Below are 24,437 nucleotides of genomic sequence, written 5' to 3' on the forward strand. Positions count from 1 at the left end.
AAAGCAGGACCTCTCCCCTGACTATAAGGTGCAATGTTGCACTCCCTGCTTAGATGGATCCCGAGAATTAAAACCTTTTGCAAACCTTTTTCTTAAAACATAATATATTCATATAAATATATTTTGCAAAACAAATCTCAAACAAGTTTGAAATCGACTGTCAGAAGTTTTGGTTTTCATCAGAGAGAGTGCAGTTCCGATCATTCACTTTGTTCGACAAAGGGATTGATCTTGTCACTATGATCACCCACTCGAGTTAATTCTCAGACTATCCCAACATACCCAGGTTTTGACCCCCTCTAAGGATATCATTGGTTGGTATATCAAAGACAACCCAATCTGACACACAGTGCAATACCATAATCGAGTCTAAGGGTTAGGTGTAACTTTACAGTTTTGCCTACCAATCTCCAAGGTCAAGGGAATCACTAGAAAATGGTTCGGGTTCAGTGTTTCAAACGAACACACATTACATGTGCTTCGGGTCTAACCCTGGTAGTTAAGACAAGCTACCCCAACCTACTTGGCAGCACATTAGTGTCAACCTTGTCAGGATAAACTTCCCCAAGTCTACCCAATGGCTAAGAACATTCTAAACTAACATGAGTCTCATAAGTATACAGTTTAAGGGTAATTACACAGAAACACATCAAATATAATATGAATCAATTATATACTTTTATTCATTTACAATAAATGCATATGTATATCAATCTGATTGGAGCTAAGGGCATTCACTAGCTAACAAGTAAGAGGGTAGGTGCTCATAAACAATATCTTACTAGAACCCTTCACAACTAGTTGATAAGAATAAAATTTGTCATATGTTTATCCCTCAATATTCAGTATTTTACACTTAATTGGTACCTAATTGGACTCATTACTCTTGTATTTCGATTCAGGGCAAGCAAGAGGGCGATTGGAAGAAAATAAGGCTAATCGGATGTTTTTCCACAGTTTCGGCACCGATCAGTGATATGGGCATAACTCTCAATTCCGGACTCCGATTTGGATATTTCAAGAAGCACTGGAAAGATAAGGAAAATGCCCACAACTTTTATGTTTTGGGTTTTGACAGAATCGATCCGCATCGAAGACGAATTCGGGCCCAAAATCAAAGCAATTTCGCAACAAGGCCCATTTCACAAGCTGAAGCCCATTTCGCAGAAGAGTTTTGAAGCAAGCCCGAATTGTTAAAGAAGCCCAGTTCGAATTTAAAATCCAAGAGTCCCATTAGGATAGAAGTTAAATGTAATCTCAATGAAAGAGTTTTATCAGATTTAAATTCTCAAATTGTAATCCTAAAAAGATAAGAGATAAGAGTTAAGTAGGATAAGTTCAAATTAGACTAGGACTTTCCAGTTTGAGGATAATCTCCTTAAGGGAGTTGGAGAGCAGCCCTCTCCCCAAATCTATATAAAGGGGGGGGTGGACCAGCACCCAAGGCATCAATTCCTCCAAGAGAGCTTCAGTCTTCAGAGAGGGAAATCAGCAACCAAGGAGGAAGAAGCAAGAGTTCGTCCCCTTTCTCATCTAGAAGCTGCGTTTTCATCATGAAGTGTCTGTAAGTTTTTATTTCTGGTTGAAGGGTTAGGGAAGCCTTGATTTTGTAAGCATTGTGAAATCTAATTAATTTTTATTTTAGTTCATTGTTTAAGGGTATTCATATGTTTTCTGTGAATTAACTGTGAGGATTATTTTTGTTGATTAAGCAAGAAGGGGCCCTTTCTCATTCAATGGAAATAATCCATGGCCGATTGAACCTCCAGTTTCGTATATGATTGGTAGGTTCGATCATGGTGGCAACTAACATAAATTGATTGCAAAAAAAGGTTTTCGATCTATGTTAGGAAAATATATGATCTGGTTTAAACGATCCGAGCTTGTGAGATCGCTAACCAGAATTGGGTCTCTCCCCTCTTAATGCTATTAATAGGTTAAATTCTAAGAGCTTGTTTAGTACTGCCTATTAATAAGGGAAGCAATCAAAGAGCTTGTTTTGGTTGTCGAATAATAAGAGTAGAGGCTGGCTGTTAGAGCTTGTTAATAGCTATAACCAATTTATTCATAAGCATATGAATCTATCTTTGTATCAAGGATCAATGCTACGAATCAAAGCTGAACTTGTCCCTTCAATCGGAAGCCATCTCCCATCCATTTAATCTTTGTTTTCTATTATTTTCTGTTATTTTCTTATTTTCCTTAGCTTTACAACCCCCCTTAATCCATCTACTTGGAAATAAATCCACCCAATCCCTGTGGAGAACGACCTTTCTCATCACTATCTGCAAATTATTAACCCAGAGCAAGACTATTTATCTTTGGTTGGGTTCAGCACCCACCACTAGTACCAATCCAGATTCTGGTTGGCAATTGTTTCAACAAATCTAGCTCCACAAAAACCCTAGCTACTGAAGTTCTAGAGAGTGTAAAGCTTGATCAAATTTGATAACAGGACCAATCGCCATTGCTATGGATCTCAAAAGATTATCAACCAAAAAGATAACCGGTTGTTGAAGGGTTTAGAATCCATCATATGTTAAGAATTTTTCTAAACCTTGCAGGAACCATTTCCTGGTGAATTTGAAAACTGAATTTTTTGGATCGATCTTGCACTGAACCGGACCAGATTTGAAACCAAATCAAAAGGGAAAATTATACCTGATACGGATACCACAAGCACAGATCCCAAGGGTGGAAGTTTATGCCCAAATAAGTCGTAAAACCAGCCTCCACTGAAGATGGCGCAGTGTATAGGTGAAGCCAGTTTAATAACACTGTGTTTATCAAAACTGTGATCTAACTTGCTTGAATCGAATGAGCTAAGTGAGCCTGATTTTCTTAAATGTTTTTCTTGTAAAAACTAGAAGAAAAACTGATAAAAAATTGGTTCTTGGAAGCCTAAGTCGTAATATAGTTTTTTGGGAGACAAAGAGAAGAGGAGAGAGAAAGAGAGAGAGAGAGAGAGAGAGAGAGGTGTTCTTGTCTAGTTCAGCTTCTTCTTCTTTTATCACCTTATAAAGTACTCTCCTAATCAAATTAAGAGATTGTCCAAATCTGATTTGGATCTATAATCTATTAAGGTATAAGCCTTATCCTTTAAGAGGATAGGTGCTCCATACCCAATACCAAACCCAGATTTGACCTAGATCACATGACAAAATTATCATGTGACAATTAACTTAATCTTATTAATTATGGGACTTAGGTCCATCTACTTCAAGGGCTCATGAACCAAAGTGTTGCATGGCCACTTTAGGCTTAATATTGTATGGCATGGGACCCCACAATGATCTCACATAAGCCTAGATGAGTTCGGCCAACCTCTAAAAAAGGTTACGTCAAAATCACTACTCAGGGTAATGAACCCTCGACCCAATTAGCATTGGTCCAGTTTGGGCCCAACATTTACACCTAAATGATCCTTAGATTCATCCACCCTATGAAGACCCAAGGAAAATGAACTCATGTAAGACAATACCCATCAGGTAATTAGCCCTGTAATGGTCTCTTATAGTTAACTTCTTAGACCATAATGGTGAAAACATTGCCCGATAGGGAAAGAGCTCTTCCCTGGCTGCAAGGTGCAATCCCGTACTCTCTACTTGGATGCATCCGAGGATTAAAACCTTTTGCAAACCTTTTTCAGAAAATAGTAGTATATAACATATAAATACATTTTGCAAAACCATATTTCAAACATAGGTGAAATCCACTACTAATAATTTAGCTTTCCATCAGAGAGAGTGGAAACCCTAACATTCACTTTGTATGACAAAGGGGCTGATCCTATCACTATGATCACCCACTCAGGTGAATTCTTAGACTGCCCCAACATACCCAGGTATTTGACACCTAATGAATCTTATTAGTTGGCATATCAAAGATAGCCCAGTCCAACACCTAGTGTAGTACCATAATCAAGTCTAGGGTTATGTGTAACTTTCCAGTTTTGTCTATCTATCTCCAAGGTCCAGGGCTAAATGGAAATTGGTCTGGGTTTAGTTCTTCTAATAGACACCCACTAGCTGTGCTTAGGATTTAACCCTATTTGCTGAGACAAGATGCTCTAACTCCTTGGTAGTACACCAATATCAACATTGTTAGGATAAACTCCCCAAGTCTATCCAATAGATGAGAACATTCTCAACTAACACGAGTCTCTTAAGTGTCCTATTTAAGGGTTAATACATAGAAAATACCAATATTAACATGAAAAAACAATATAATTTATTCATTTACAAATAAATGTTTATGTACATTATTCTGATTGGAGCTAAGGGCATACACTATCTAACAACTCCTACTTGCACTTAGGTCTAATCGGGTATAAGCCCTAGTCTCGTACTATCCATGTGTTTCTCAAACACTTTTTGTGTCACTGGCTTAGTTAATGGGTCTGCAACATTTTTCGCCGATGCTACCTTCTAAATTTGGATGTTTTCTCTACCAACAATCTCACGTATAACCAATGTTGTCAGGCAACCATGGAATGGGTGATGCAATACGAATCCAAATTTCTAGATGAATTCTTCATCCATAGTACTTATTTGGCAGCCTCACTTGTGGCAATGTGCTTGACCTCGATAGTGGACTAGCTACTTAACTCACTACACAAGATCTCAAATGTATTTAAATGTAGACTTTCTATCATCTGGACTAGACTAGAAGTTAGTATCTATATGCCTAACCATCTATAGTAAACTGTCATTAAAGATAAGACAATAGTCTTTGGTTCTTTGTAGGTATTTTAGTATGTTCTTCATGACAGTCCAGTGCTCGTGTTCTAGGTTGGATTCATATCTAATCACAACACTTATGGCCTGAGCAATGTCTAGCCAGGTGCACAACATAGCATACATGATGCTCCCTACGATTGATGTACATGGAACTTCTCTCAGGTCTTCTATCTCCTTAGGGGTCTTAGGTTACATTCCTTTGGAGAGAGTGATTCCATATCTGAAAGGAATATGATGAGGGGCATTTTGGTCCCTCCACACAAATAGAGACACGTGGATGTTGTTGACAGCATAGCGCTAAGTCAGCAAGCCAATTCGACAAGTCAACACGTGACACCCGACATCAGGTGGGCGGCCGAGCTGGGGCAAGCTTAAGCCACCACCAATGAGAGCTTGCCCAAACTGTTCTACGTTATTGCAACCATAGGGACAGCTCACCGAATCACTCGCCACAAGACCCACGGGCGACTTGTAACCGCCGCACAAATCTAGCAACTAACGTGCCAACGCGCCTTATATTGCGGAAACAGCTCCGCCAAAGACTCAGAGACGTTGCCCTAGGCACCTGAACCCCAGATAACCATAAAAGGGACTCCAAATCCACTCCAAATGTATGCACATTGAAGCACTTAAGCTCTTTCATACATTCTCACGAAATTCCCATTCTGACATAAGCATCAGAGTATTCCCCTAGGTAAAAACTACCCAAGCACTCTTACTCTTCTCTCTTTATAGCTCTTTCCAGCTCGGATGCACAGTTACCACCTCGGCCATGCAACTCGGCACTACCAAATCAGAACCTTGTTCGATCCCAGTAACATGACACGAGGGAGCGACCAGATTGCGCATCATCAATTGGCGTAGTCTATGGGATACACAACAAATAGCTAGAGTACCCTTCTTTTATTCTTTTCTGAAAACCCATCAATGGCATCCTCAAACAATCCTTCTGCTAATAACAACGTTAATGGCCAAATCCCCACAATCACCATAGGTCAGATCAATGTTCCCTTACCTCCAACTAAAGCTTAAGGCAACGTGAATGTACCTCCTCTAGTTGTCAACCCCGTAGCAGCCCCCACGACAGTTGATGTACAGCAATTCAATGACCTGGTACGATGCATGCAGACCATGACCAAACAACTCAGGTCCTGGGAGAACAGATTTGCCTTCATGATTGTATAGCAACAACAACAACAACAGCAACAACAATATCAGCAGCAGTGATACCCGCAGGTACCTCTCCACCAGGTTCCGCGGAATAGCCAGCAAGTGCTGCGGAACGACCAGTAGGTACTGCGGAACAGCCAGCAACAACCACTCAACAGTCAGCAAGTACCGCCCAATGACTAACAAGTGCCACACAACAACCAGGATGTACTTAGAAACAACCAACAGATGCCTCCTCAGAACAACGGCCTGAACCGGGAGGACCCACCTGACCCATGGGTATGTAGCCAAGTTCAGGTTCCTGACAAAGGTGATGACCAAGACCCTACCAACGGTATAGCCTGAGGTTCCTTCTAGGACTGACGTCGCCAACTTGACCGAAGGTACCAAGAAGAAGCACAAGAAGTGCACGCACCATGCCAGAAGGAAGATTTAGCTCGCCCAGGCAAACAGGGAAGCCCAACATGGAGAAAATAGCGTTGCTACCAGCAGGATGGTCTCCCTCTCTAAACCACCCAGCCAGACATGAGAAACCCCCTAGCCCCATAGATCCATAAAGCCCTAAGGCCAAAGAACTTCCGGGCCTTGACCCTAGAGTCCTACAAAGGTAAGATGGACCTGGTGGAGCACGCTAACAACTTCCAAGCCCTCATGCTCCTTCATGGAGCAAATGATGCCATCATGTGCATAGCATTCCTTACAACACTGAGAAGAAGCCTAGCTCTGGTACTCTAGACTAACTCCTGGTTCCATAAGGAATTGGGACCAGTCCGCCAAACTATTCATCAACCAGTTCGCCACTAGCAAAAGACTTTCCAAATCGGTGACCTGTCTATTTAACGTCATCCAAAAACCAAATGAAACATTGATGGAGTACATCAAGAGATTCAACATGGAATGCCCAGCTTATGGCAGCAAAGAAGGGAGTGAAACATCGCAAGTTGAAATGGGAACTTGAGTTACACCCACCGACTACCATGGATTCATTTCTTGATGTAGCTCACAGATTCATCAAGACAAAAGAAGTAGTGGGATTAGAGTCTGACCAGAACGAGAAAAGGAAGTGAACTAAGGAAGAAGCAAGTACGAGCAGAACCAAACAGAGAAGTAAGTCTCCCAGGAGGAGCAAGTCACCAAGAGGCAGGTGCAGAAGCTCACCATGCTGAAGAAGCAAGTCGCCGGCGTGAGGGTCAAACAAACGATCAGCCACACCACCAGGACATTCACTCCATTGAATACCAAGAGAAAGGAAACTTTGATGCAAATCAAGTCCAACGACTATGTGAAGTGGCCACCCAAGATGAGGGGGGACCCCACCACCCGAAACCCAAACAAATACTTCCATTTCCACAAAGATGTAGGACACGACATAGAAAATTGTTGGAATTTGAAGAATAAAATTGAAGATCTCATCAAAAGAGGCTACTTGAGACACTTCATTAAAGATGAACGATGACCTGAAGAGGGAACCAGCAGGAAAGCGCCCCAGGCTAGCAGAGAGTAAGAGTCAGCTCCCCACAACCAGCAACCACAAGAAAGGTAGGTCCAAGGGACCATTAATGTAATAACAGGAGGTTTGATAGTTGTTGGCTGCACCTCATCAGCAGGTAGAAATGCAATAAGGGAGCTGGAACAAGAAGATGGCAATCCGTCCAAGCACCCCCAGAAAGAGGAAGTAATCTATTTCAATAAGGATGATATGCGTGGGATCCAGTACCCACATGACGATGCCCTGGAGGTAAAACTATTGATAAATGACTTCAGGGTGAAGAGGATTTTTGTAGACTCTGCCAGCTCAGTAGATATTTTGTTTATAGAAGTTTTCAAGAGAATGGAGCTCGACAAAGCCAACCTGTAGCCCGCTGATATCCCACTGGTAGGTTTCAGTGGCGAAGTAGTTCACCTAGTTGGCAGGGTGAGTGCCGGTGGAGGCAGGTTTTCCCCCTACACATTACGCTTTGAGCACGACTTCCTAGTAGTTGCCACCTCATCACCATACAACGCAATTTTGGGATGACCAATCCTACATGCGCTGCGAGCTGTAGTCTCAACATACCACCTTGCATTAAAGTTTCCAACAGACACAAGCATAGGGGTGCTACAAGGAGACCAGCTGGAATCTAGAAAGTGCTATGTAGCATCTCTGAAAGCAAAGGGCAAGATAGCCACCGATATAGATCTGGAACCACCACTGAAAAATACTGAAGAAAGTGCTCGCCTGACGAAAGAAACCATTGCGGTCCCGGTCTCTAAGACAGAGCCCAGAAAAATGCTCCAAATCGGAGCTCGCTTGGTGGAACCCATGCGATCTGAACTGGTAAGTTTTTTACTAAATAACTTAGATGTATTTGCTTGGTTGGCAGCAGAAATGCCTGACATAGACCTTGGACTAATAACTCATAAACTCAACGTTGACCCTATAGTTAGGCCCATCCGATAGAGGAAGAGAAACCTCACCCCGGAAAGGTGGAACATAGTAGACGAGGAGGTGAGAAAGCTACTGGCAGCGGACTTCGTGAATGAAGTCCAATACCTGAGCTAGATAGCAAATCCAGTTCTGGTAAAGAAGGCAAATGGCAAGTGGAGAATGTGCATAGATTACACAGACATGAACTGAGCTTGCCCGAAGGATAGCTTTCCCTTACCTAGCATAGATTGCCTGGTGGATCCGACCACAGGATTTGAGCTACTCAGCTTCATGAATGCCTATTCAGGCTATAACCAGATCCTGGTGGATCCAGAAGACCAGGAGAAGACTGCTTTTATTACTGAAATGGGCTTGTATTGTTACAAGGTCATGCCCTTTGGTTTGAAAAATGTTGGGGAAACCTTCCAATGTATTGTTAATTCTATTTTTTTTTTATGATTTAATTGGTGATAAAGTAGAGTGTTACATAGATGACATGGTTGTAAAGACTTTTTTCAAACAATTTGATTTCTGATTTAAACCTAGTGTTTAATGTTTTGAGAAAGCATAATTTGAAGTTAAACCCGAATAAATGTGCTTTTGGTGTAACATCAGGTAAGTTCCTAAGTCACATTGTCAACCAACGTGGCATAGAGGCAAATCCCGAGAAAATCCAAGCTATCTTAGACATGAGACCACCTAGCTCGGTTAAGGAGACCCAAAGACTAACTAGACGATTAGCAGCTTTGAACCAATTTATGTCTAAATCGGCTAGGAAGTGTTTTCCCTTCTTCAAGGCTATAAAGAAAAACCAAGCCTTCAAATGGACTGAGGAGTGTTAGCTCACCTTTGACAAGCTGAAGCGGTACCTCAGTTCGCCTCCCCTGTTGACCAGACCTGAGATCGGGGACGAGCTCAAACTCTACCTCTCCTTGAGTGACGAGGTGGTTAGCTTGGTCTTGATAAAAGAAGTTGATAGAATAAAGCAACCAGTGTACTACGTAAGCAAAGTCCTCCACGTTGCAGAAACAAGGTACCCCAACATAGAGAAGCTCACCTTTACACTGGTGCTAGCGCCTGAAAGCTGAGACCATATTTCCAGGCCCACACCATTATAGTTTTAACCAATCGACCTCTGAAGCAAGTTCTTCAGGAACTGAGGTCTCAGGGATACTCACCAAATGGACAATCAAGCTCAGTGAATATGATATCCGGTATGAACCGTAGCCAGTGATAAAGGCACAGGTCCTGGTACATTTCATTACCGAGTGTACCTTTAGCTCGCCACACCCCGAAAGGATAGAGATAGAAACAGAAGCTTCGCCTAGTGCGGCACCACCTCTAGCTCTCGAGATAGCAGGCTGGGATGAGGAGCCCTAGATACCTCATGTGGATGGCTCATCCAACCAGAGCGGGAACGGAGTTGGGTTGATACTCTACGGACCTAGTGATGTAGAGTTGGAGTACATGCTCCAATTCCAATTTCGAGCTTCAAATAATGAAGTCGAATATGAAGCATTGTTGGCTGGTTTGGCACTAGCAAAGGAGGTCAGAGCTAAACACCTAGTAGTTTGCAGCGATTCCTAGATCGTTGTAAATCAATTAAATGGGGACTACAAAGCCTAAGAACCCTCCATGGCAGCCTACTTGGCCAAAGTAAGAGAACTCCTCCCTAGTTTCAACTCTTGATACCTCCAACAAATTCTGAGATAAAAAAAACACAGAGGTCGATGCCCTTTCTAGACTTGCGAGAACGATTGATTCGACAAAACGAACGGTCTACATAGAAGAGCTACCTTTCCCCTCAATAGAAAAAGGAGGAGAAGAGGTCGCCGATATAACCGATATAGAGCCAAGCTGGATTGACTCGATCTATAACTACCTGAAACACAAAACACTACCGATAGAAAGGAACGCAACTCGACGAATAGAACGACACTCAACGATCTATGTGATAGTGGGTGAGCTGCTCTACAAGAGGTCTTTCACACTACCCTACCTGCAATGTCTACGGCGAGCTGAAGCTAATCAAGTCCTGCACGAGATCCATGAAAGCCTCTACGGAGGACACATGGGGGCAGGGCCCTTGCTCAGAAGGCTTTACAACAAGGGTACTACTCACCCACCATGAAATCAAATGCAACCGAGCTAGTCCAGCGATGTGACAAATGTCAATGACACGCCAACATCCTGCACCAGCCCGCTGCCAACCTGAGATACTTAAACAGCCCATGGCCATTCGCATAGTGGGGCATAGACTTGTTCGGCCTCTTCCTACCAGCAAAATGGCAGAAGAAGTTCCTACTAGTAGTAGTGGATTATTTCACCAAATGGGTTGAAGTTGAACCTCTAGTCACCATAACAGCTCACAACATCCAGAACTTCTTCTGGCGAAGCATTGTCTATAGGTTCGGTCTACCTAGGGTATTGATCTCAAACAATGGAAGCAATTCGAGGATATTAAGTTCCAGAATTGGTGTGCACAGATGGGAATAAGACAAAATTTTACCTCAGTGGCACACCCCCAAGCTAACAGACAAGCTGAAATCACCAACAAGGCCATTCTACACAACCTCAAAGCTCGACTCTCTCGAGCTAAGGGTTTGTAGGTGAATGAGCTACCTAGCGTGCTATGGGCCTACAAAACCACCATCAAGGCAATGATAGGTGAAACACCCTTCAACATAACTTACAGGACCGAGGCAGTAATACCAACTAAAATGGAGATCTCGACGTTGCAATCTGAAGTGTACACCAAAGAATCAAATGAGGAATACTTGTGAGCCAACCTCGACTTAGTGGGAGAAGTTAAAGACCTCGCATATATTTGAACTACAACATACCAACAACGTGTAGCTAGGTACTACAATGCCTGAGTTAAGAAACACAACTTCAGGGTTGGTGAATGATGTGAATAAAAATTATCATATTCTTATCTCTGATATTCAGTCTTTTTACACTTAATTAACACTTAATTGGACTCATTACGCTGGTATTTTGATTCAGGGCAAGGAAAGAAGCTGTCAGAAGGAAAACAAGGCTAATCGGAGGGTTTTTCACAGTTTCGGCACCGTTCAGTAATATGATCCTAACTCTCATAACCGTGCTCCGATTGGGCTGATTCAAGACGCACTGGAACGATAAGAGCGAGATCTACAACTTTCATGTTTTGGGTTTTGACAGATTCGGCCTGCACCGAAGTCAAAAGCGGGCCCAAAGTCGAAGCGGATCCATAGTAAAGCCCAGCTCACAGCTGAAGCCCAATTCGCAGAAAAAGCCTTGTAACAGCCCAACTTATTAAAACAGCCCACTCGAATTCAAGAATCCAGAGTCCTCTTAGATTTGAATTATAAATGTAATTCTAGAAAGTTAAAGAGGATTGAGATCATTAGATAAGATATAAGATAAGATAGGATAGGATTAGTGTAAAACTAACCTAGATTATCCATTCTTGAGATAACTTCAAGTAGTTGTAACAGCCCCTCCCCAAAAACTATGTAAAGGGTGGGCGTACCAGCACCTGGGATCAATCTATCAATTACTGAAGTTCTCTCTGAAGCAATCAAGAAGACCATCAAGAAAGCTTCAAGAAAGAAATCAAGAAGGCAAGAAAGCTTCAAGAAGGAGGTGGCGGCAAGAAGAAGAGAATATCTCAGCTCTAAAGGCGACATCATGAGTTCTTTCTTTCCTCTTGTTTGTTTTATTTCCTTTATCATGAATTGATTTCTTTATAGCTAGGGCTGTGGAAAGCCTAACAATGACAATGAATATATTTTTATTCTAATTTATCCAAGATTGTGATTTCCATATAGTCTATGAGTTATTATGCTTAATGCGATTAGGAGTGAACATCTCTTAATTGATTGGGTTTATTTGAATGAATCAGGAGAGGAATTCATATAGTGGACCGAATAAATCATGGTGTAAATTGAATGGTATATAGGGATATATACACATGATTTATCTGCACGTATAAGTTTTTCCTTGAACTTAATGCATTTCTATCTTGAAAACTCTAGTCGAGGGATCGAAGGGTTACTTGATAGAAGTAGATTTGATATATCTTGGGAAAGAATATTAAATAAAATTGGAAAAGCTTCAGCTTATGGAAATGACAAATTATCTTGGTTAATCTCATCCATTAATGTTCATTGGAATGGTTAGGCGGACCAATGGTCCTAGCGATCTCAATTAATCGTTGCATATTCAGTTATTGATTACCCTTGCTTATATTTTCTTTTTCTACTTTTAATTTTCAGTAGTTCTTATTGTTGGATCTGAATTTCGGTTGTCCAAATAACAAAGGAATGTTGTAGTTCTAATACTTATTTTGTTAAATCCTCGTGGGAACGATATTTTTATACTACTTGGTAACTAGTGCACTTGCTAGGGTTATAATTATAGCTATCAGTGACCTAGTACTCAGGAAGGTTATGGTACTCGAGCCTGGTGTGGGGAAGTTCGGCCTGAATTGGGAAGGCCCCTATAGGATTTCCAAAACCATAGGAGGGAACGCGCATGATCTCGAAACACTTGATAGGAAGGTAGTGCCCCGGGCTTGGAATGCGGACAGCCTGCATAGGTACTACCTCTGAAAACAAAGTGTTTCAAGCTGCATCTAGAAGCTCACCAGAATTAACTAACAGCTCGGTCCGAGATCATGTAAAGGTAAGTCAATAGTGCTAAAGGTAAAAGAATAGAGATATACTATACGGTAGAGTCAAGCTGAACAACACGAGGAATAGCCAAGAAAACAAAGGTCGATACAAGAAACAACTACTTCTATTAATCAAAAAAGGCCAAATGGCCGTACAAGAGAATGGGCCAAGTAGCCACTAAAAAAAAGGAGAAGAAAAGAAAAAGTTCAACAAGTTCAGACAAATACAGGGCACGCAGGCCCCAGAAAGCTTACAGGAGCATAAAGCCCCGGGAACATTAAGGGAAACCACCGACATCTCCACTAGATCACCAACTGAGCTGTTGACCAAGCTACTCGTCACCACTTGCGTAACGAGCTCGTGTGGGACCTTGCGTGTAGTAACAAAGCTTACATCAAGATCGAGATACAAGGACTTTAGATAACATCGACAGAGCTTGAATCCCCTCTTCATCGAAGGAATATCGTCCATTGCCCTCTACTTCTCGTACGTGGGAAACTTCAGATATGAGGCAACAGCCTCCTCCCCAACTCGGAGCAAATCCTGGGTGCACTTCGACCGCCTCTCCTCCAGCTCGCGACGTGCCTTACTCAGCTCATGTTGTGATTGGGTCAACTCGCGCTGCAACTGGCTCAACTCACGTTGCAGGCTCTTGGCACTCTCCATCTGAATTGAGCCGGAGCTTTAGCACTTCAGCATTGAGTAAACCGATGTTCGCCTGCTGACCTGCACCTTTTGCCCTGAGTGAGCACAATCCAGTAGAAGCTGACTATAGGTCTTCGCCTACAAGAACCGAAATCAGAATGAGAAGTCTTGCAGAAAAAGATCAAGGAATTTAAGGAGAGTATCAAACCTAGATGATGCACTGGGTCAGTCGAGCTCCCGTCTCGATGAGATCCCAGCTCGTCGAACTGTCGCACATCCTCAGGAAGAAGAATCCCCCTAGCCAACCAAATAGCCACGTGTGCACTGTTCGACCGGTCAATCGCAGACACATAAGGAATAATAGGGATAAAGGGAGGAATGTCAGATATGTAAGGGCCAGCCTCTCACTCCTCCTGGGCGACTTGGGGCTCAGGTGGGTGCTGATCAATACACATCAGGTCCTCCTCCCCCTTCAAATTGATGACGGGAGGGGTCCCGGATGAAGAAATCTTCTCCTTGGAAGACCGACGTTTAGCTTGACACTTTTTACGAGAAGACCTCAGCTCTTCATTGGCTGACATCATTAAAGACAAGCTCACCATACCTGTGGATAAGAATAGAACCATCAACCGAGCTAACAAGAAAAGGAAATAAGCAAATGTATGACCTAAAGAAAATATGCAATGTGCAACCTGACAACTAACCCACCTATACAGCTCAGTCCTACCTGAACAAGCATCAGCTCGGCCAGAAACTCTTCAATCCTAACTCGTTCCTGGACAAGCTGCTGAACCACAGCCTGTAGCTCAACATCCCTACACTCGGAAACCTTCTAACAACTACTATACCAGGCAGCCTCGACATCCCAATCTCCAACCTTTTCAAGAAAAAAGAACCTCTTCTTCTAACTCCAAACCTTATTAGGGAAGTTGAAGATCTTCCTCCCACTGCGGAAGGGAAGGTAAAAGCAAAATGGACCGGAGATTCTCTTTAGCTGGACTAAAGCTGAGAAGGCCTCAAGACTCAAAGGGAAGCCCCGGTGGTGGCATAAACTGATTAGGCCAACCAGCATTCAGACCCCGTTTGGGGCAAGCTGACCCAGCGATACCTTGTAGCGCCTCAATACAGTAGTGATAAACGGATGAAGGGAGAAGCGAAGACCAGTTGCCAATGACTCCTCATAGACGCACAACCCCTCCCGGCCGTGGTGTTAAATAGTTTATGCCCTTAGCTCTAATCAGATTGATGTACATATACATTTACTGTAAATGAATAAAAGTACATAATTGATTCATGTTATATTTGGTGTGTCTGAGTTATTACCCTTAAAATGGACACTTATGAGACTCGTGTTAGTTTAGAATGTTCTCAGCCGTTGGATAGACATGGGGAAGTTTATCCTGCCAAGGCTAACACTAATGTGCTACCAAGTAGGTTGGGGCAACTTGTCTCAGCTGCCAAGGTTAGACCCAAAGCACATGTAGTGTGTGTTTGTTTGAAACATTGAACCCGAACCATTTTCTAGTTATGCCCTGGACCTTGGAGACTGGTAGACAAAACTGGAAAGTTACACCTAACCCCTAAACTTGATTATGGTACTGCACTGGGTGTCGGATTGGGCTGTCTTTGATATGCCAATCAATGAGATCCTTTGGAGCAGTCTGAGAATTCACTCGAGTGGGTGATCATAATGACAGGATCAGCCCCTTTGTCAAACAATGTGAATGATCGAGACTGCACTCTCTCTGATGGAAACCAAAACTATCGACAGTCAATTTCAAACTTGTTTGAGATTTGTTTTTACAAAATATATTTATATGATAATATATATATATATATATATTATGTTTTAAGAAAAAGGTTTGCAAAAGGTTTTAATTCCTGGGATCCATCCGAGCAGAGCGTAGAACACTGCACCTTGCAGCCAGGGGAGAGGTCCTTCCCTATCAGGTAGTGTTTGATCATTAAGGGCTAAGAGGTTAAGTGTAAGACCATTTAGGGTTGTTATACCTGATGGGATATATCTCACTTAAGACCATTGTCCTTGGGCCTTCATAGGATGGCTGGACTCATGGACCATTTAGTGTAAATGTTGGGCCCATTAAGAGCCCATACTGATGGGCTCAGGGGTTCACTGTGCTTAGTAGTGAATTCGGCCAGGCTTTGTCACAGAAACTAGGTCGAACCCATATGGGCTTATGTGAGGTCATTGTTGGGGTCTCACGCCATACAAAGAGAGCCAAATTGGCTAGCAACTAAAAGGGGACAAGAGCCACTTGTTAAATGGGCCTAAGGCCCATGATTAATTAGATTAATCACGGTGTCAAATGACAACTTAAAGCAGTCATGTGACTTGGGCGAATATGGGTATGGATATGGGCTTGGATCAGCAATGGGATAAGAGGATAACTCTTATCCACTTAAAGAGTCCAAATCCAAATAACGATTTGGATTAGGAAGCTCCGAATTGGATTAGGAGAGTTGATCTTTAAGGCTTATATAGAGGAGGGCGAACTGCTCCATAACAGATTGCTTTCAGTTCTCTCTCTCTTTCTGCTCTTGCCGCCACACAAACCCAGTTCGTTCTCCAGTTCTTGGACTGATAGAGATCAATTCTCACTTCTGATTTTGCAAGAAAAATCAAATTAATTTCTTGCTCATCTCCCTTGCTCGATCCAAGCTATTGGATTGCAGTTCTTGCTGAAGGACTATGTTGCTGAACCGGCTTCACCCTAAGCTACGCCATCTTTAGTGGAAGTTGGTTTTGGTACCCTCTTTGGGCATGAACACCCACTTTGGAAGCTACACGTGTGGAACCCGTATCAGGTATTCTTCTCCCTTTCTTTTGGTTTCAGATCTGGTCCAGTTCGATGCAAGAATGATCCTTGAAAAATACAGTTTTTCTAAAACTGGGAATGCGATTCCTGGAAGGGTAGAAAGAAATTTTTGAAATTTTTCCCTACCATCCAGCATGGTTCGACCTTCCATATGATGGATTTCCCCTTCCTTCACGTGGTCCCAAGGATAGTGATTAACAGTAGGCTTAATCCAACGATACTCGTCGGGAATCTCATACCTCTGACATATCTCAACTATTTCCTCCCCAGTCAGCTGAGTTGACTCAAACTTACTTAATACATCTTCTACCTCCTCTCTCCTACCTACTAAGGCACCACCAAAATAGACCCTGTACGAGCCCTCTTCAGAGGAGCTCGATTCATCGTCCAACCTACCGCCAGATTGCCTATCCTCAGTAAAATGAGACATGGCATAAAAACAAGAGTACTCACTAGAACAACAAAGGGGAGCCAGCAACGATGGCAATAAAACTCGAGATAAGGAGAAACTAAAGTTCGCAGACAACCCTCTTCCTTTAGAAAATCCAAAAACAGTGAATAAGTGGGGACCTCACTAGAGGCCCCGTATTTATAGCTTGCGGGAGAGGAAACCAATAGCCTAGAAGAAAACCGCAGCTGGAAGAGGCACGGCGCCAGGAATCCAATGGTGTAGGTGTGGGACAGCTTGGTGACAGCAGAAATCAAGCGTGCAAGCTCAATCCCTAACCACGTGAATTCAAAAATTCAAAAATGAGCACACGCACTCAAATTTCGAATCTAAGTGTGCATTCAAATTTGAAACACCTGCCACGGGCACCGTACGCGTGAATGCAAAATCACATCCCTCTTTCTGAACTCTAGAAGATTCTAGAAGAATCGGTTTGGACCGTGAGCCCAAACCGACTGAGCTAAACCACTGACAAAGGCTAGTAGACCAAAATGCCCTAGAAGGTCCTACTCTCTTCGCCAGCTAAACAGCGGCTTGAGAGTGGAGGGCAATTGATGAGGGGCATTTTGGTCCCTCCACACAAATAACGACACGTGGACGTTGTTCACAGCATAGCACCAAGTCAACAGGCTAGCTCGACAAGTCAACACGTGATACCCGACATCAGGTGGGCGGCCGAGCTGGAGTGAGATTGAGCCATCGCCAACGAGAGCTCGCCCAAACCGTTCCGCGCGCCACGCCCTCATGGAAGTCATTACCGTGACCATAGGGACAGTTACACGACTTGTAAATGTCGTGTGAATCTAGCAATTGACGTGCCAACGTGCCTTATATTGTGGAAACAGCTATGCTAAAGACTCAGAGGCGTTGCCCTAGGCATCTGAACCTCAGATAACTATAAAAGGGACTCCAAATCCACTCTTAAACGTATGCACACTAAAGCACTTAAGCTCTTTCATACATTCTCACGAAATTCCCATTCGAACTTAAGCATCAGAGTGTTCCCCCGGGTAAAAACTACCCAAGCACTCTTACTCTTCTCTCTTTATAGCTCTTTCCAGTTCGAACGCACAAATACCAGCTCGGCCATGCAGCTCGGCACTACCAGATCGGAACCTTGTTCGAGCCTAGTCACAGGACACGAGGGAGCGACTAGATTGCGCATCGTCAAAAAAAATTCCTTCTTGGTATCCAACATGCTGAGTTTCTTGATAATATTGTCAATATAAGTAGATTGGGACAATCCAATTAACCTCTTCGATCTATCTCTATAGAGTTGAAGTCCCAATATGTAAAAAGCTTCTCCAAGATCTTTATTGGAGAATTTTCGTGAAATCCATGATGAGAGGAGAATTTATCATATTTTTATCCCCAATTACTCTGTCTTTTATACTGAATTAGCACCTAATTGGACTCATATTTCTGTTCAGGGCATGAAAGAAAGGCATCAAGAGCAAAAAAAGACAAATCGGATGATTTTTCACAGTTTCGACATCGTTCAGTGATCTGGGCCTAACTCACGTCTCCGAACTCCGAAGGGGCTGATTCAAGACCCACAGGAAAGATAGGAGAAAAAACCACAACTTTCGTATTTTGGGCTTTCACTGATTCGGCCTGCATCGAAGTCAAATCCGGGACCGGAGTCAGGGCAAATTCATAGGAAGGCCCAATCCGCAACTGAAGCCCAACTTGTAGAAAAGCCTGGCAGCAGCACAATTCGCAAAGGAGGTCTAATAGGAATCCAAGAACAAGAAACTGAGAAGAGTCCTTCCAGATCTAAATTCCTGATGTAATCTTAGAGAGATAAAGGGATTGAGTTCATTAGATAAAGAGATAAGATTAGAATTAGGATAGAACTTTCTATTTTTGTAAGATCAACTTCAAGAGGAAGTAGGAGACCACCCCCTCCCCTTTAAGCTATATAAAGGAGGGGGCAGACCAGCTAAGGGCATCACTCAATCACTCACTTCCTGATTTGAATCAAGAAGCAAGGAGCAATCAGTCAAGAAGGGTTCAAGAAAGGTTCAAGAATTCAAGAAACTTCAAGAAGAAGGTGGCGGCAAGAAGAGGAGATCTCAACACCATGGGCGAATTCAAGAGTTCTTTCTTCCCCTTTGTTTGCTTTAATTCTTCCATCATGAACTGATTTGTTTTCTTGCTAGGGCTATGGAAAGCCTAACCATGTTAATGAATATATTTTTATCTTCTCAATTTATCCAAGATTGTGATTTCCATATAGTCTATGAATTATTGTGCTTATTGCAATTAAGAGCGTGGTCACCTCTTAATTGATTTGGGTTATGTGAATGAATTGAGAGAGGAATTCACATAATTGACAGAATAATTCATAGTGTGAATTGAATGGTATATAGAGATATATATACATGATTCATCTGAATTTAATGGTTTTCTTGGACTTAATGCACTTCCATCTTGAGAGCTCTACTCGAGAGATCGAAAGGTTACCTGATGGGCGTAGGTTTAGTATATCTCGAGAGAGAATATTAAATAAATTTGGGAAAATCTCAGCTTATGGGAATGACAATTAGTCTTGGATAATCGAACCCATCAATATTCATTACATTGGTTAGGTGGACCAAAAGTCCTAGTCCTAGCGATTTCATCATTTGCATATTCGATTAGTGATCACCCTTGTTTTTATTTTCTTTGTTCCAATTTTATTTTCAGTAGTTCTTGCTCAATCCTAAATTTTGATTGTCCAAATAATTAGGGAAAATTGTGATTCTAATACTTATTTTGTTAAGTCCCCGTGGGAACGATATTATTATACTACTTGATAACTAGTGCACTTCCTAGGGTTATATATTTATAGCTATCAAGTTTTTGGCGCCGTTGCCGGGGATTTAATCCTAAAATAATATTAGAATTTGTTAACCTTGATTAATTTGGATCTTTTATTTCTATTATTATATTTCTTTTTATTTGTTTTTATTTCTGTTATTATTTTTATTTATTTGTTCGAATTCTGTTGGTTCAGATTTACTAGTGCATGGCACGCACTAGACAGGAAGGTTTAGCAGAATTCTATCCTAAGATTGAAAGGACCCTTCGCTTGTTGCAAAGGGCCAACAAAGGAAAAGCAAGAGAAGAGGTCGTTAGTTGCGAACCAGCCATAGAGATTGAAGGAGAGATGGCAGAAGGAAATCGCACCCTCTTGAACTATGCTTGTCCAAACATTGATGGGGCAACATCTAGCATTTGCAAGCCTACCATCCATGCCAATAATTTTGAAATAAAGCCTGCAATAATTCAAATGATCCAAACTAGTATTCAGTTTAGTGGGTTACCAAGTGATGACCCTAATGCACACATCGTTAACTTCCTTGAAATATGTGATACCTTTAAACATAATGAAGTTAGTGATGATGCTATTAGGCTAAGATTATTTCCTTTTTCATTGCGTGATAGAGCTAAAGATTGGCTCAACTCACTCCCTGCAGGAAGTATCACCACTTGGAATGATTTAACCCAGAAATTTTTGGCTAAATATTTCCCACCCTCCAAAACAGCAAAGTTAATTAATGATATTATTACCTTTGCTCAATTTGAGAGGGAATCCTTGTATGAAGCATGGGAAAGATTCAAGGAGATGCTTAGGAAGTGTCCCCACCATGGGATACCAACTTGGCGACAAATACAAACTTTTTATAATGGTATTACCCCCTCTAATCGGTCCATTATTGATGCAGCCGTAGGTGGTACAATCATGAGGAAAACTCCAGAGGAAGCATATGACTTAGTGGAGGAGATGGCATCAAATAGCTACCAGTGGAGCAATGATCGAACCAATCAAAGGGGAGTACACCACATAGATTCCTTTGCATCCCTATCTACACAAATAGCCAATCTAAATAAGAGACTAGATAATTTTAGTATTGTAGCCATTAGTACACCATCTAGCATCTCATGCGATTTATGTGGTCAAATAGGACATGCCAATTCTGATTGTCAAATAAATAGTCCTTTTATTTCCCATGAGAATGCTAATTTTATCTCTCAGGCTGGCAGGACAAACTACAACCCATATTCAAATACATACAACCCAGGGTGGAGGAATCACCCGAACTTCTCATGGAGTAACAATCAGCAAAAGGCACCCATGGGTTTCCAACCACAGCCGCCCCCACAAGAAAAAAAGAACAATTTGGAGGAAATGATCTCTAAGTTCATTAATGCCACTGAAGCAAGGTTCCAAAGTCAAGAAACATCGATTAAAAACTTAGAGGTTCAAGTGGGGCAGATTGTAAGCATGTTATCAGAAAGGAAAGAGGGAAGGCTACCCAGCAACACAGAAAGGAACCCCAGAGAGCAAGTAAACGCCATAACTTTAAGAAGTGGGAAAATAGTTGGCGAAATTCAAAGAAAGGACAAGGAAGCTGAAGTGGCCGATCTACAAAAGGAGAATGAGGGAAGTACCCCTAAACTGAATTTACATGAAATTAAACTTCCTATTCCCTACCCAAGAAGAGTCTTGAAGACTAAATTAGATAAGCAATTTGAAAAATTTTTAGAAGTTTTCAAAAAGATTCATATTAACCTTCCTCTTCTTGATGTTTTGTCACAGATGCCGAAGTATGCCAAATTCCTGAAAGAGGTAATGTCCAACAAAAGAAAGTGGGAGGATGGTGAGATGGTAAAACTAAACAAAGAATGTTCAGCAATTCTTCAAAAGAAATTGCCCCAAAAGCTTAAGGATCCAAGGAGTTTTTCTATACCTTGCACCATAGGGAATACTGAATTTGAAAAAGCTTTATGTGATTTAGGTGCTAGTATAAATTTAATGCCTTATTCTATTTTTGAAAAACTTGGACTGCATGAACTAATATCTACAACTATTATTCTGCAATTAGCTGATAGAAGCATTAAATATCCTAGGGGAATAGTAGAAGATGTTTTGGTCAAAGTGGGCAATTTTATTATTCCTGCTGATTTCGTTGTGTTGGATATGGAGGAAGATAGGACAATGCCGTTGATTCTAAGGAGACATTTTCTTGCTATTGGTGATGCTTTAATTGATGTGCAAAAAGGTCTACTTACCCTTAGAATCAATGGTGAAGAAGTGGTGTTCAATGTATTTAAAACCATGGAACATCCCAACACAATTGAACATGAAATTTATGCAATTGATAGCATTGATGTTGGTGCAGCCGAAGTAGACACATCTAAATCAGAAGACACGCTGAAAGTTGCACTTAACAATAGTCCTAATCAATTGCAACAAGTAGAGTAGAAGTTTGTACTGAAATCAGAATTGCGAAATTTGACTTCTGAGCCAGATTCTTTTGAAATTACAATTCATAATGCATCTTTACCTCCATCTCACACGAAACCCCTCCCATCTATTGTGCAGGTCCCTATTCCAGGTTTAAACCCACCTATGAAGGATGAAAGGGGGAAACATCGGAAGTTAAAAACCAAGTGGGGTGGACCCTTTAAAGAGGCTAAAGTATTCCCTCATGGAGCGATTGAAATACATAATGATGATGGGAGTACATTCAAGGTAAATGGACAGCGGTGGAAGCATTACATCGAAGGAGAACAACCTATCCACCATGGGTCCGTTCTCTCCTTGAAACCGCCATGAAGGAAAGGTGAAAGTCAAGCTCATGACTTAAAACGAGCGCTTATGGGAGGCAACCCATTAAGTTTAGTTGTTTGTTTTGTTCAATTTTCTTTTTTGAGTGTGTTTTTTTTCGTATCTCACATCTGCAGGATCTCAACAAGGCATTCAGGGAAGTCCTCTTAAATCTTTCTCTCCTTGTTATTGTTATGCATATTCTATACATTGAGGACAATGTATATCTTAAGTGTGGGGGAGGATTAAGGGGTTGATAATTTTTTTTTCGGACTCTAGCATGCTTTAATCATCTTATTAACCCTTCCCTTTGAAATTTCTGCTCCTTGAAGACTTGTTTTTGAATGATTGTAAACCACCCTGAATCATGTGTTCAGGTGGGATAGACAAGAAAGGATGCAGGCAAATCTAGTTGAAATTTCTGGCTATGGATGGCATCTCAGTAGTTTGAATGATCAACGGGCAAGATGCAATAAAGACTTGACCCTTGTGAGCATTTGGTTTCTAACGGACAAACATGGGTTGATTATTCTAGAACTTGTTTTGTTAGGCATGTTAAGACCAAGATAATGAGTTCATGTATTGGAACGTGTTACCTTCTAAAAAAAAAAAACTCGTGTGAGATGGACCATAAAATGCACTCACATCGAGAAAAAAAAAGAGCTAGTGTGAGATGGAGCATAAAATGCACTCACGCTAAAAAAATAAAAGGGTGAGATGGAGCATAAAATGCACTCATCCCTAGATCCCAAACCCTAATTCACCTTTTGATGCATTGAACTCATGATAAGTGGTGGAGATCTGATACATAAGCAAGCTTATGGTAATAACATCCCTTGTTTTGTTCTGAAGAATCATGAGAGGGTATTTTTTTTAATCTTACTACATGTGATTATGAAAAAAAAAAAGGGCTTACTCTAACCCTAAATTGCTCATGCGAAGAGATGTCTGCTTCCCTTGATTGTCAATCTCACTTGGGGACATGAGGATTGGCAATTTAAGATTATTCCTTGACAAATTAAAGAGGAAAAGAAATGGATGAACGGAAGGACCATTAATACTAGATCAAGGCATGCGAGAGAATAGATACCCTGTTGAGAAAAATCCAAAACAATCTTTTAGTTAGTTTGTTCTTGTTTTAATTTTGTTTTGAGTTTTGTCTTGCCCGAGGACGGGCAAGAGTTTAAGTGTGGGGGAATATTAAATAAATTTGGGAATATTAAATAAATTTAGTATATCTCGAGAGAGAATATTAAATAAATTTGGGAAAATCTCAGCTTATGGGAATGACAATTAGTCTTGGATAATCGAACCCATCAATATTCATTACATTGGTTAGGTGGACCAAAAGTCCTAGTCCTAACGATTTCATCATTTGCATATTCGATTAGTGATCACCCTTGTTTTTATTTTCTTTGTTCCAATTTTATTTTTAGTAGTTCTTGCTCAATCCTAAATTTTGATTGTCCAAATAATTAGGGAAAACTGTGATGCTAATACTTATTTTGTTAAATCCCCATGGGAACGATATTATTATACTACTTGATAACTAGTGCACTTGCTAGGGTTATATATTTATAGCTATCAAGCCATACCTTCACTATGATTATCATTCATGCATCATTCCTAATGAGAAGAATGTTGTCTACATATAGAACCAAGAGTGTAAGCTTATCTCCCACTATCTTTCTATAAATATAGGGTTCATCCAAATTTTGCTCGAAATCAAACTATTTGGCTATTAAGTCAAAACGGATGTTTCAACTTCTGTAAACTTGCTTTAATCCATATATAGATCTATTCAGCTTACAGACCATATGTTCATGATCCTTGGCAACAAAGCCTTTCAGCTACTACATATAAATATCTTTAGTAAGATCTCCATTCAGGAACCCAATTTTGACATCCATTTGCCAAATTTTGTAATTATAGTGTGT

General features: G+C 41.3%; 1 non-coding gene across 1 annotated transcript; it reads right to left on the reverse strand.

Moving 5' to 3' along the window:
- Positions 1–20,436: 20,436 nt before the first annotated feature.
- LOC148855686 (small nucleolar RNA R71) lies at positions 20,437–20,543 on the reverse strand. Its single transcript, XR_016095280.1, has one exon. It is a non-coding gene; the product is annotated as a small nucleolar RNA R71 (small nucleolar RNA).
- Between the last annotated feature and the right edge of the window lie 3,894 nt (positions 20,544–24,437).

The sequence above is a fragment of the Nelumbo lutea genome, chromosome 4, assembly GCF_056320005.1.
Source record: "Nelumbo lutea isolate HS-2025 chromosome 4, American lotus-T2T, whole genome shotgun sequence".
In the NCBI taxonomy this organism is placed as follows: Eukaryota; Viridiplantae; Streptophyta; class Magnoliopsida; order Proteales; family Nelumbonaceae; genus Nelumbo; species Nelumbo lutea.